Here is a 12248-nt window from a genome sequence, read left to right as displayed (position 1 = left end):
ATGATGCTGTGTCATAGACCTTATTGTATTTCATACTGTTTCCATTCAACATTGTTTTACAAACTATCCACGTGACCCTGGTACATATGGTTCTTGCTAACTGCCTCTCTCATCCCTTCCCCTGCTGCGGAGCTCCTGGAGCCTGCAACCCCCATAACCACAGTCGTGCAGTGCACAACCTCAGGGACTGTCAGTCCTATGTGAGAAGCTCTGTAGGGTGTGTTTCCAGGTGGCTTACATTTTCTTCAAGTACTTGCATAGGGTTTTTTTTTCTATTTATATGCCCGTCTACATCTGATCAATCTCAACCAGAACATTGAGCTTTTGCTATGATCTTGACTCTGTTCATTTTTGAGATTTTCTTAATTCCTAATTTCCATTTTGACTGTGTTTTTTCAAACACTATTTGAGCTATGGTTTGGGCAGGGGTTAGGTTTTTTTTGTTTGTTTGTTTGTTTTTTTGGTTTTTTTTTTTTTTGTATTGTTGGAATCTCAGCTCCCAAGTTCATGTTAGATGATACTAATATAACTTAGTTTGGACTCCTCAAGCGGAACTGAGGCGAGGACTTGGATGACAATCATTTATTGGTGAGGCTATCCCAAGAAGACAATGGAGAAGAACGGAGAGTGCCATAGGGAAACGCGGAAAAGCCCCCGAAAGATGCATTCCTGAGCTGGTTATCACTGTGGACAACTGACATAATCTTCCGAAGGCCCTTTGAAAACCCACATAAAAAAGCCACCTAGAAATGCCCCTCTGAAGTGTGGGAGGTTGGGATTTGTATCCATCCACTATCATCCTCCGCGGGTTGAGAGTTGCCCCTGGGTGGCACCCCCACACCCACATGTACCATACTCTCCTGCTGTGGCCGCCAGCAAGCCGACTGAGCAAGCTTCCAAGCTGGGAGAAATCCTGAGGCAAAAAAACTGCCTGACTCGGGGGTGCTCGACAGAGAAGCCGTCAGCGCGCATAGGAGCCATTGGCTCTTGGCTGCCCTGGGAGATGCCCATCCTTGTCTGCTGGCTGTTTGTGGTCTGACCAGCCCACTTCTCCCCCCCAGATCCTTACTATTTCTATTCTGACACTCCACCGACCTCTCTGTCTCTGCCGGGAGAGACCTGCCCAAACCTCTTCCTGGGCTGGACCTAACCTAGCTCCCACTCTGCTCACCCCTCAGGCCTGCCCGCCACGGCTCACCTCTGGAAACTGGGCCTTCTCCTCCCGCACAGCAGATGCGCTCCTGTCTTGTCTCTCTTTTGGCTTCAGCCCTACTTTCTTTCCCTCTTCTTTCGTGTCTACTGTCTACGCTTTAAGCCTCCATAGCATCACCGAACCCTGCTGAGATCATCTATTTAACTGTTCTCACAGAAGTGCCCACACTGGGCTTTAAATAATAAAAAGAAACAGAACCCTTCCCAGGGGCAAGCATGAAACGCAGCTCAGTCCTTTCCATACTGTGTCTTCACAACAATCCCATGGATTAAGTTCGCTTGTCATGTCAGTTTCACAGAGGAAACCAGCTTGGAAAAGACGACTCTCTGGTTGATGGAATTCGGCCTCAAGCATGTCCGGTCTTAAGGATTTCCTTTTCACCCCTCCAGGTAGCTTAGCCATTAACTGCCAACTGACCCTTGGAGAAGGCGGCTGACCCTTGAGGAAGCATCACCTCCTGTGTCTGGTTTCTGACCTTTCACATAAAACAGCCTCTATGGCTTTCCTTGTTTTCCATAAAAGATTCTTGAAAGTATGAGATAAGATTTTTTACAAAAATACTAAATGTAGGGGCGCCTGGGTGGCTCAGTGGGTTAGGCCTCTGCCTTCAGCTCGGGTCATGATCTCCGGGTCCTGGGATCCAGCCCCGCATCGGGCTTTCTGCTCGGCAGGGAGCCTGCTTCCTCCTCTCTCTCTCTGCCTGCCTCTCTGCCTACTTGTGATCTCTGTCTGTCAAATAAATAAAATCTTTAAAAAAAAAATACTAAATGTAACATCTCAGCTATATTTCTTTCGTTTGTTTTGTTGTGGTTTCGGTTTTCCGGGGTTTCGTTTTTTTGGCTCATGGCCTTACTGCCACGTGACACTTTTAACCCAGGGCCAACCCTGATGGATTTCTCCCTCAGCCTCCAGATACCTAAAATTCTACAGTTAGAAATTAATTCATTTTATGTCAGTTCACAGTGCTATGGGAGAGTCTTCACAGTACTTTTCAGCCATTTTTGTACCTTAGCATGAAGGAATGTATGATCTTTTCTGAGAGCTAGTTTTGAAAGAGGAGACAGGGGAAGTACATGAATATACTAAGCCTAGATTAAGAGGAAGCCACGCCAGGTCATCGCCCTAGAAAAGCTCTTGCACATGTACACCAGGGTTTATGTGCAAGAATGTTCTCGGCAGCATTGTTCATAATAGACTCAAACTGGAGACGACCCTATCCACCAAGAAGAGAAGAGAAAGACATGTTGTGGTGTATTCATATAAGGGAATACGATACAGTGATGAAAATGAGCGACCTCTAACTACACCAACTGACTCATTTGAATCTCACAAACACAGTGTTGAGGGAAATAATGTTGACACAGAAGAATGTATTCAGTGGGAACTCATACATGCGAAGTTCCGGTAGGTGGTGAAAGTACAAAGAAAATCAATATTCTGAAGGACAGGATAATAGTAGTGAATTCTAATGAGGAGGGAGAGGGTTGTGATGACTCAGGGGACCCACTAGAGGCTTCTTGGATCTGATACTTGCTACTTTTTTTTTTTTTTTAAAGATTTTATTTATGTATTTGACAGACAGAGAGCACAAGCGGGCAGAGAGGCAGGCAGAGAGAGAGGAGGAAGCAGGCTCCCTGCTGAGCAGAGAGCCTGACGTGGGGCTTGATTCCAGGACCCTGGATCATGACCTGGGTTAACCCACTGAGCTACCCAGGCACCCCGATACTTGCTACTTCTTGATCTAGGTGTTGGTTACACAGACGGTGGCTTTGCAATTATTTGTTACACTCCACAAATATGTTTTATGCAGTTTTATGTGTATATGTTTTACCTCACTCTTTTGAAAAAAACTAAAAAGAAGGGAGGAAAGAAGGAAGGGAGGGCAGGGAAGCCAGTCCCTCAAACTAGACCTCATTTCTTTGCATAGCTAATCCAGTCCAGGCCCAAGGATACCTGGAAGAGAGGGGGCTCAGATTTGGGACAGGTGGCACAAGGCTCTGTGCGTAGCATCTGGGGATCTTCATCTCTAATAGATACTGCCAAACAGGTTTCCAAAGTGATTGAACCAATTTTTTTTTTAAGATTTTATTTATTTACTTGACAGACAGAGATCACAAGTAGGTGGAGAGGCAGGCAGAGAGAGAGGAGGAAGCAGGCTCCCGGACGAGCAGAGAGCCCGATGCGAGACTCGATCCCAGAACCCTGAGATCATGACCCGAGCCGAAGGCAGAGGCTTTAACCCACTGAGCCACCCAGGTGCCCCTGATTGAACCAATTTATCTTCTACTGGAAGTGTGTGATATAGAGTTCTCATTGCTTTACATGTTCACTTCCATTTGATATTGTCAGATTTTTAAATTTTGCTGCTTTTATAAGATGTGTCGTGGTACCTCATTATTATTTACATTATCCTAATAATTAATGAAGTTGAGCATCTTTGTATATATTTTTTGTCTTTGTGAAGTGTCTGTTTAAGTCTTTTGCCCATTTTTTTCTACTGGGTTATTTGTCTTTTTTTTTTTTTTTTAAGATTTTATTTCTTTATTTGACAGAGAGAGACAGTGAGAGAGGGAACACAACCAGGGAGAGCAGGAGAGGGAGCAGCAGGCTTCCAGCTGAGCAAGGAATGTGATGCAGAGCTCAATCCCAGGACGCTGGGATTATGACCTGAGTTGAAGGCAGAGGCTTAATGATTGAGCTACCCAGGTGTTCCTGTCTTTTTTTTTTTTTTTCTTTGAAGTAGGTTCCACTCCAAGAGTGGAACTCAACATGGGGCTCGAACTCATGATCCTGAGATCAAGACCTGAGCTGAGATCAAGAATTGTTTGTCTAACTGACTGAGCCACCTAGGCACCCACCGGTGTCTTTTTCTTATTCATATAATGGAGTTTGTATACATTTTTTTAAAAAGATTTTATTTATTTATTTGACAGAGATCACAAGTAGGCAGAGAGGCAGGCGGGGGTGGGGGGAAGCAGGCTCCCTGCTGAGCAGGGAGCCCAATGTGGGGCTAGATCCCAGGACCTTGGGATCATGATCTGAGCTTAAGGCAGAGGCTTTAATCCACTGAGCCACCCAGGCGCCCCTGTATACATTTTGGATATATTTTGGATATATTTGTATACAGTTTGGATATTTTGGATATTAGGGCTTTGATAGTTAAAAATATCTATTCCCATTCTATGGCTTGTCACCTGCATTTTTGTAGGTGGGGGGGTGGTGGACAGAGGCAGCAAGGGTTTGCTGCCTCTGAATTCCTTTGCCGACTGCTTGGGTGCCTCAGGGAATTTGCTCAGCCTTCATGGGCATTGGCTGCCCTTTCTGACCCAACTTGGAGTTCCTGGCTCCACAACCACCGGCCCTGCTCTCCTCACCAGAGGCAAGCTGCACAGGGAGCAGATGAGCCCCCATGAGAATGATGATGTTAGCCCCAAGCAAATGGAATCTGTTTTGTGTTTTCTCTTCTCCTACCTTCTTGCCATTAGCAGAGAAAATGGAGTCTTGGCACTGTCTCAACCGTACAAACTTCTACTTCACACAACAGTGCCAAAAAGAACAACATGGGAGAGGACCCAGAGGTTGGCCAATTTCTAAAACCCTTTATACCAGCCTGGACTTTACTGTCTGGACGAGAGTCAGTGCTGCCTGAGAACTGTGAGCCTGGCTGGACCAGGGCAGACGGAGAGTGTGCATGGTGCCAAGGGACAGGTCACATCACCCACATCAGCGTTTCAAGCCAACAGAAACCACGCGGCTAGTAGGCTTGGAGGTCCTTAGCAACCCTTCCTGCAATACTTACTTGAACTCGAGACTAGCTTCCAGGGGAAGGGAGAGGTAATTAGGTTGTAGATGTGGTGTTACACTATGCTAATTCTTGCTGAGAGGAGGCCTGACTCTCCGGTGGGGAGGGCGTGGTGGATCCTGAATTATGGTCAATTTAAACGGTTCATTTTCACAGGTGACCTGGACAAAACTTTTTGAAGTACAGTTGGTCTGTCTGCCCCACCCCCAGCCCTACCCCTTCACTCATCCCAACCTCTTCGAGGGCAGTCTTGGTTTGTGTGAACATGGCTGGTGGGCCAGTGCATGCCGCTGCCCCCTGCAGCAGCCGGGAGCCTTTGGAAAACTGAAGATTTAGGCAACACCTTACAGGGGGGTATCTCTGGAGGCGGAAGAACTTGCAGTTCCTGGAACATGCTACCCCTTCCTCAAATGTCCTCTCTAGGAGATGTTTTATGCTAAAGGCATAGTGGCTTTTAAGGCTGCCTGGAGTCAGGCTTGAGTTTCTTTTGACCAGGACACAGTGTAAGGTAGGTCTCAAGGAAGGAAATGGGGGTGCGTGAGTCTCTCTGGGTCACACTCACATGCCTCTCTATCTGCACCAGCAGCATCCTTTGCACAAACAACACATACTACTGGATAGTTGTACGGGGTATAAAAGTCTTGAAAACCGGGGATCCTGGGGACCCCTGGACTTCCCAGCAGACATGATTGACAGCTGCTCTGGGGGCAGCCATGCTGGAGCAGTGATCAGAGTATCTCCCCTGTAGCCACTGAGATGTGGTTTTTGAAAATCTAGGACATGGGCACATGGGTGGCTCAATCCGTTAAGCAGCTGTCTTCTGCTCAGGTCATGATCCCAGGGTCCTGGCATCGAGTCCCACATTGGACTCTCTGCTCAGCGGGGCGTCTGCCTGCTTCTCCCTGCTGCTCTCCCTGCTTGTGTATTCTCTCTCTGTGTCAAATAAATAAAATCTTTATTAACAAAAGAAACTTAACAGGTTCAATCCATTCTTCCATCCAGTGAGGTCTGTTTTAGGTTGTTTTCTCAGAGGCCAGCCAGGGATGATTTTAATGCAAATTATTCATTTGGGAGCCATCCGGGGAAGCACCAGTGGAGCTGAAGGAACTGTGGGCCCAGCGGCTGCTCCCCAACCCCGCGAGGTGACCTCAAAGGTCCGTAAATGACCTCCAGAGCCTTGGGACTGCCGCTTCGCTTCCGCCTTCTGCCTTCCAAATCTCACGCGATCTTTCTCTTGTGGCTAAGCCCAACGACCATATAGGGGAGGGAGTTCTGAAAAATGTAGCACCAGTGACACAGTGAAAACCCTCTACAATCCTCCCAATGAATGTGCAGAGAAGATGATTCTCGGTTTACAAAGTCTGACTCGCAGCACAGCATTTTCTTTGTTTTCCACATCAATCGAGTTTCTGCCTCGAGCCCCATTCTGACAGACAGTCCTGCCTGGCTTTTCCCCTCAGGGATCTCATGAAGATTTCACAATCTTCCCCAATTCTCAGTTGGCGGTGCCTTCTGGCACTGGGTCATTCGTGATGGATGAGGTTTACCGTAGGACAGACATTGTGTCATTCCAGGCAGCACCCCCAGGTCCGGTGACACCTTTGCTTCCATGACCCAATTGGGATTTGTTTGACAGGCTGAGGGCCCCAGTGCTTTTCTTCTCTGGAGTTTGGTCACATCTCTGGGGCCTTGCCACAAAGCCAAGACTGAAGGGGGTTTGTTCCCTTCAACCTTCTTGGAGACGTTCCACTGTAAAACTGTCGAACCTTTTTCTTTTCTCTTCATTCTACTTCTGCCACAAACCTGCATTCTTCTAGGCCCTTGGTGAATGAGAAACCAAAGTCTCTGCTTTCTGCCATTTCATATACTTTCTCTGCGGCAGAAGAGCGTTAAAGCTCCCTGCTTATTGGGAAGAGAATATACCGAAACAAAACAAAACATAAATTAATCTTTTAAAAGACATACTGTCCAGGCACCTGGACCGTGGTGGCTCTTCCTTTGTGTTGGATGAGGACATTATGCGGGAACAGCAGCTATAGCTGGAAGCCAGCGTCCCCCTCGGCTGTCACCACACTGTCTGCCTGTCCCCTGTCCGGGCTACTTCTTCTAGTTGTGCTGAGGCGTTGTGGGCAGGGAGTGGCACCCCGTGGGGCCTTCAGCCCACAGGAAACTTCTGGAAATGCTGAGAGGCCAAGAGACACACGCTGTTGAGGACATGATGCATTTTGTTGCCCGTAGCAGTAGTCCAGACTTCCACCGGTGTGGCACGCTTTCCTGCCTCGGTGACCACCCCACCCTGAGACCTGCTGACCACTTGGCTTTGTGTTCCTTCCAGCAAAGAAAATACAGCCACTCAGTCAGCCACCGACTCAGGGCTTGGCAGAGGCGAGACCCACTAAGTGAAAAATGTGTGTGCAGATTATATGTGACAGAAGCATAGAGAAAAAAGATGAATTAAAGGGAAAAAACCATCTCAGTGGATCTCATACCAGTGGATACCTGACCCACCCAGGCCAAGCCCTGGATTAAGACAAAGCAGCTGGATTTAAGACAAGTCCGGGCAGACCTTACCTAAAGGTGTGGAATTAAAGTCAGCCCAGGGAAGACTCCAGGGGAAAAAAAGCAGCAAGCTTTCGGGTATTCTAATGATACCAGCATGCAATGAGCTGGATGTTACGCGGTTTACAGTAAGAGGTGATGCACTGTATTTACATATGTGATGTATTTACATATGTGATGTATTTTCACATGTGATATGTGGAGACTGTGTACATGGGCGTCTCAGATAGCAACCCTAGGAACTCTAGCACTGCGTGCACCCCAGAGCCTAGAGACCAATATGTTATGGCTACCTCATGTACTGACAATTAAAGAGCTACTTAGTTTCTTCTGGCTGAACCTTAAAATAGTCATTCATTCATTCATTCATTTAAGCAATCCCTCATGACCCAGAGATCAAGAGTTGCACGCTCTTCTGACTGAGCCAGCCAGGCACTCCTAAAATATAAAATTCTTCCTAATTTACACAGAATACTATCACTTCCAACACACAATGTTTAGGTCTTTATTTCCAGTTCACCTATCCACTTTTACTGTGGGTCTGTCATCTAGCTGTTGCTCGGGATGATGTGTACTCTGCTGCTTGGCAGTCCTTTTCCAACCGGAGTCTGAAAATAGTGGCTTAATGGAGTGTTCTCCCTGAGAGTAATTTCATACCGCGGCCAAGGATTTGGTTGCACGTTGTGTTTTAGACCAGTTGCCCATGGCACTCCTTTCATGCTATTTTCACCCCTGATTTTATTATCCACACCCTTTCCCCTTGCCCTTCCCTAGGTGTGTCCCCCACCCCACGCACAGCCCAGCCCATCTGCTCATGGGCATGGCGCTGTCAGAAGGGCTTCCCGTAATGCTGGCTTCCTGATTTTGCTCTCAGGCTGATTAAATGCTAAAATCAGTTAGAGAAGGTAGGTTTTACTAGTGGTATCAGGAAAAATGGGGGATGGCTGTAGTTGTAAACTGATAACTGATTAAAAACTCTTGAGTTTGCCACTCGTGTGATGTGCGGTTCACCTGGGCACAGTCAGCATCTCCTGCTCCCAGATCTTTTTCCCTCTTTTTTTTTTTTTTAAGATTTTATTTATTTATTTGACCGAGAGAGAGATAGTGAGAGCAGGAACACAAATGGGGGAGTGGGAGTGGGAGAGGGAGAAGCAAACTCTCCACCAGGCGGGAAGCCCAATGTGGGGCTCGATCCCAGGACCCTGATCACGAGCTGAGCCGAAGGCAGATGCTTAATGACTGAGCCACCCAGGCGCCCCACAGTTCCTTTTCCCTCGTGAATGATAATGTGCACCTTTCTAAAGAGAAAGACACTCCGTGATAACTTGAATACAATTGTCAACCATTCTTATTTCCCTATAATCTCGCCATCTTTACGTCTTTTAGGAAACCATCTCTTGCTGTGAGAGACACCGAAGCAGAGCGTTCGTGGAAGCACCATTGCGCCTGGGCCCAACGCTGCAGCGAGCAGGTGCTGATGTGTGGACCCGCAGCTGTTAGGGCAAAAGCCTGTGCCCGCCATTCCTTCAGCCGCCAGCGAGCTAGGAGGACTAGCCGGGGCCAGGGATTAGGAAGTCTTTTCTGGGGTATTGGAAGGTCCCTAAGAAGAGCCTCATAGGATTTGTGGAGCAGGTGGGGGAGAAATGAGAACCATTTAAAAGAAGTGTTCGAGGCTCTCTGACGCTGGGCCTCATCTTCTCCTAGCTTCTCACAAATTGAACGTGGAAATAGAAAAGGGAAAAAGATTATGCAAGCAAAAGCAATTAAGGTTGTTTGCAGAGCCTGTGCCTTTTCTCTGAAGGTCTCTCCTCTAGGCAGTAATTCAGCCGAACTCCCCGTTTTAAGATTCTTGTGAAAATGACAAAATCGCAGCGAGGGTGTTATCACTGCAATCACGTATGCTTCATTTTTCCATTACTGAAGGAGAAAACTCCCCGGGGAATGAAATTCAACACTCAATTTAACAGTAGCACTGCATACTAATTCATGTTGAAATGTAAAACCAATCCAGTTAAAACAAAACAAAACAAAATCCGGATAAAATGAAATGGGCCATGATAATGGTATGGGCTTTCGATTAGATGGATCTCATGTTATAAGGATTACAAATTCTTTTCTAAATTAAGATTCTCAATGTCTCTGGTAGTAAAGATAAAGGTGGTCACTCCGTGGCTGAGAAACTTGAGCCAAGAGGCTCTTTGACTGGCCCAGGGTGAACGAGAAGTTGCAGGGAGAATGCACATCTTGGATTCCTGGTTTCAGCTCTGGTCCTTGACTGCTTACCGGAAGCTTCAGACTCTGACCACAGAGTTTAAAGGTTTGGCTGAGAGACTAAAGACAACTTGAATTTGGAAGACAGCCCTCTAGACCTTTTATTCAGTCATAAATATATATTACACCTTTATATATGTCAGAGGCTATGCTAACCCCTTGGATTCTCAGCGTGAATAAGATACAATTTCTAGGTTCAAGAAGGTCAAGTCTAGTAGTAAGAAAGACATGTAAATAATTGTTAAATGTGCAACAATACTCTTATACAGGATGGAGAGGCCACAAATGCATTTTTCTGGTAATTACAAACAAGTGTCAAAAATTGGTACCATCTGTTTGCTCTATTACTGCAATCACGATTCATCATGCCATGAAATACTGTCACCAAGATCACCAAAGAGGTCCCTGTGGCTAAATGATCTGTAAGGGAGGAGCATTAATTTCCCCTCTATTCTTCTGGTTCTTAGCTGAGATGCCTGTAATAAGATTAACAAGAAAAAAACAGACAGAAGTGTATTATCCTGTATACCTCATGTATACTTAGAAGATGCCCAGGAAAAATGAGTAACTCTCCAAGATGGCTTAGAATTCAGGATTAAAAACCATCTTAATAGGGAAAGGAGAGAAGGGTCGTAGGTCTCTAGGGAAGATGAACGGGCCCTTAGACCAACAGATGGGAGGTATGATGGTTTGTGACAAAGTTTGTCTTGGTGTGGTGTCAGCTTCTAGTCTCCTCTCCTGTAATAAGCATCCGTCTTCCCTGGTTGATGAAACTCCAAGGGCGGGCATCTACAAGTCAGTTCCTTTAGAGGATCTGTCTTTAGGCATACAGGGGAGTTCAGAGAAAGGCCTTCTCTACATGTGCTCTTTTTCAAGTGCCTACAGCTCAGAATAACCCATAAACCAAAGGAGCCTGTTTTGCAGTGGCATGTGCTAAGCTCCTTTGGTCATATTTGGGGGTGACATATTCTGTTTCAAGCCCTTCAGATCTGAAAGTCACAGCTCAGTTTTCATGCACTTGGCTTTTCTGCAACCTTGGACACTGTTGACTTTGTCCTTTTTTTTTTTTTTTAATATTTTATTTATTTATTTGACAGAGAGAGATCACAAGCAGGCAGAGAGGCAGGCAGAGGGCGGGGTGGGGGGGGGGATGCAGGCTCTCCACGGAGCAGAGAGCCCAATGCGGAGCTCGATCCCAGGACCCTGAGATCATGACCTGAGCTGAAGGCAGAGGCTTAATCCACTGAGGCACCCAGGCACCCCCAAATTTGTCCTTATTTTTGAAGCCCTCTCTTCCCTTGACTTTTGTGGCATTTTGTTATTTTGGTTTTCCTTCCACCTCTCTGCTTCTGAGCAGACTCTTGCAAGCCTTTTCAGGGCTCTGTAGTGGGCTTTCTCCCTATATTTCTGTTACTCTTGTTGAGCAATCTTACCTCATCCCAGGAATCCTGACCATCTACTCTCTCTCTAGTTTAGTTGTCTGTTTTAAACTCCAGACAGACATGTGTTTCTCTACCTTTTGGCTATCTCCACTTCAATCTGTTATCAAGTCCTGTTGGTTCTAACTCCAAAATGTCCCATTGTCCATGCTTTTCTTCCCATTTCCAGAACGATTACCTTTATTTAGGTCACCACTATCTTTTATTTCGACTTCCTATCTCCAGTACCCCGCCATTTAAAATCCATTCTCCTGGGGTGCCTGGGTGGCTCAATCGATTGAGCTTCTGCCTTTGGCTCAAGTCATGATCTCAGGGTCCTGGAATCAAGCCCTGAGTCAGGCTCCCTGCTCAGCAGGGGCCTGCTTCTTCCTGCCTGTGATCTCTCTCTCGATATCTCTGCATCTCTCTGTGAAATAAATAAATAAAATCTTAAAAAAAAAACAACCATTCTCCTTCAAAATGTAAGTACAGGGGTGCTTGGGTGGCTCAGTCATTTAAGTGTCCGACTCTTGGCTTCGGTTCAGGTTGTGATTTCAGGATGCTGAGATCCAGCCCTGCGTCCCGTCAGCGTAGAGTCTACTCGTCTCTCTCCCTCTGCTTCTCCCCTTGTCTGCTCTCTCTCTCTCTCTCAAATAAATAAATGAATAAAATCTTCAAAAAAATGCAAATACAATCAGGTCCAAATCTTTAAAACAAAACAACAAATCTGTAAGAGTTCCTCCGTTGTTCTTAGGATAAAATTGAAATCCCTTAACACAGCTCACATGATCCCTTTTGGCTTCTCCTACTTCATTCCTTTCCATGCTCTCTCCTCAAACTCGTTCCCTTAGTCATACTAAAATTCTTTAAGTTCCCTGAATATGCTTTGTTGTCTCTTACCTCCAGACTTTAATGTGTAGTATTCCCACAGTTTCCATTGATTCCCATGGACACCCCATCCTGCTCTCCACCCACTCCTGGCCAA

The sequence above is a fragment of the Lutra lutra genome, chromosome 7, assembly GCF_902655055.1.
Source record: "Lutra lutra chromosome 7, mLutLut1.2, whole genome shotgun sequence".
NCBI lineage: Eukaryota > Metazoa > Chordata > Mammalia > Carnivora > Mustelidae > Lutra > Lutra lutra.
This window is presented reverse-complemented; position numbering follows the sequence as displayed.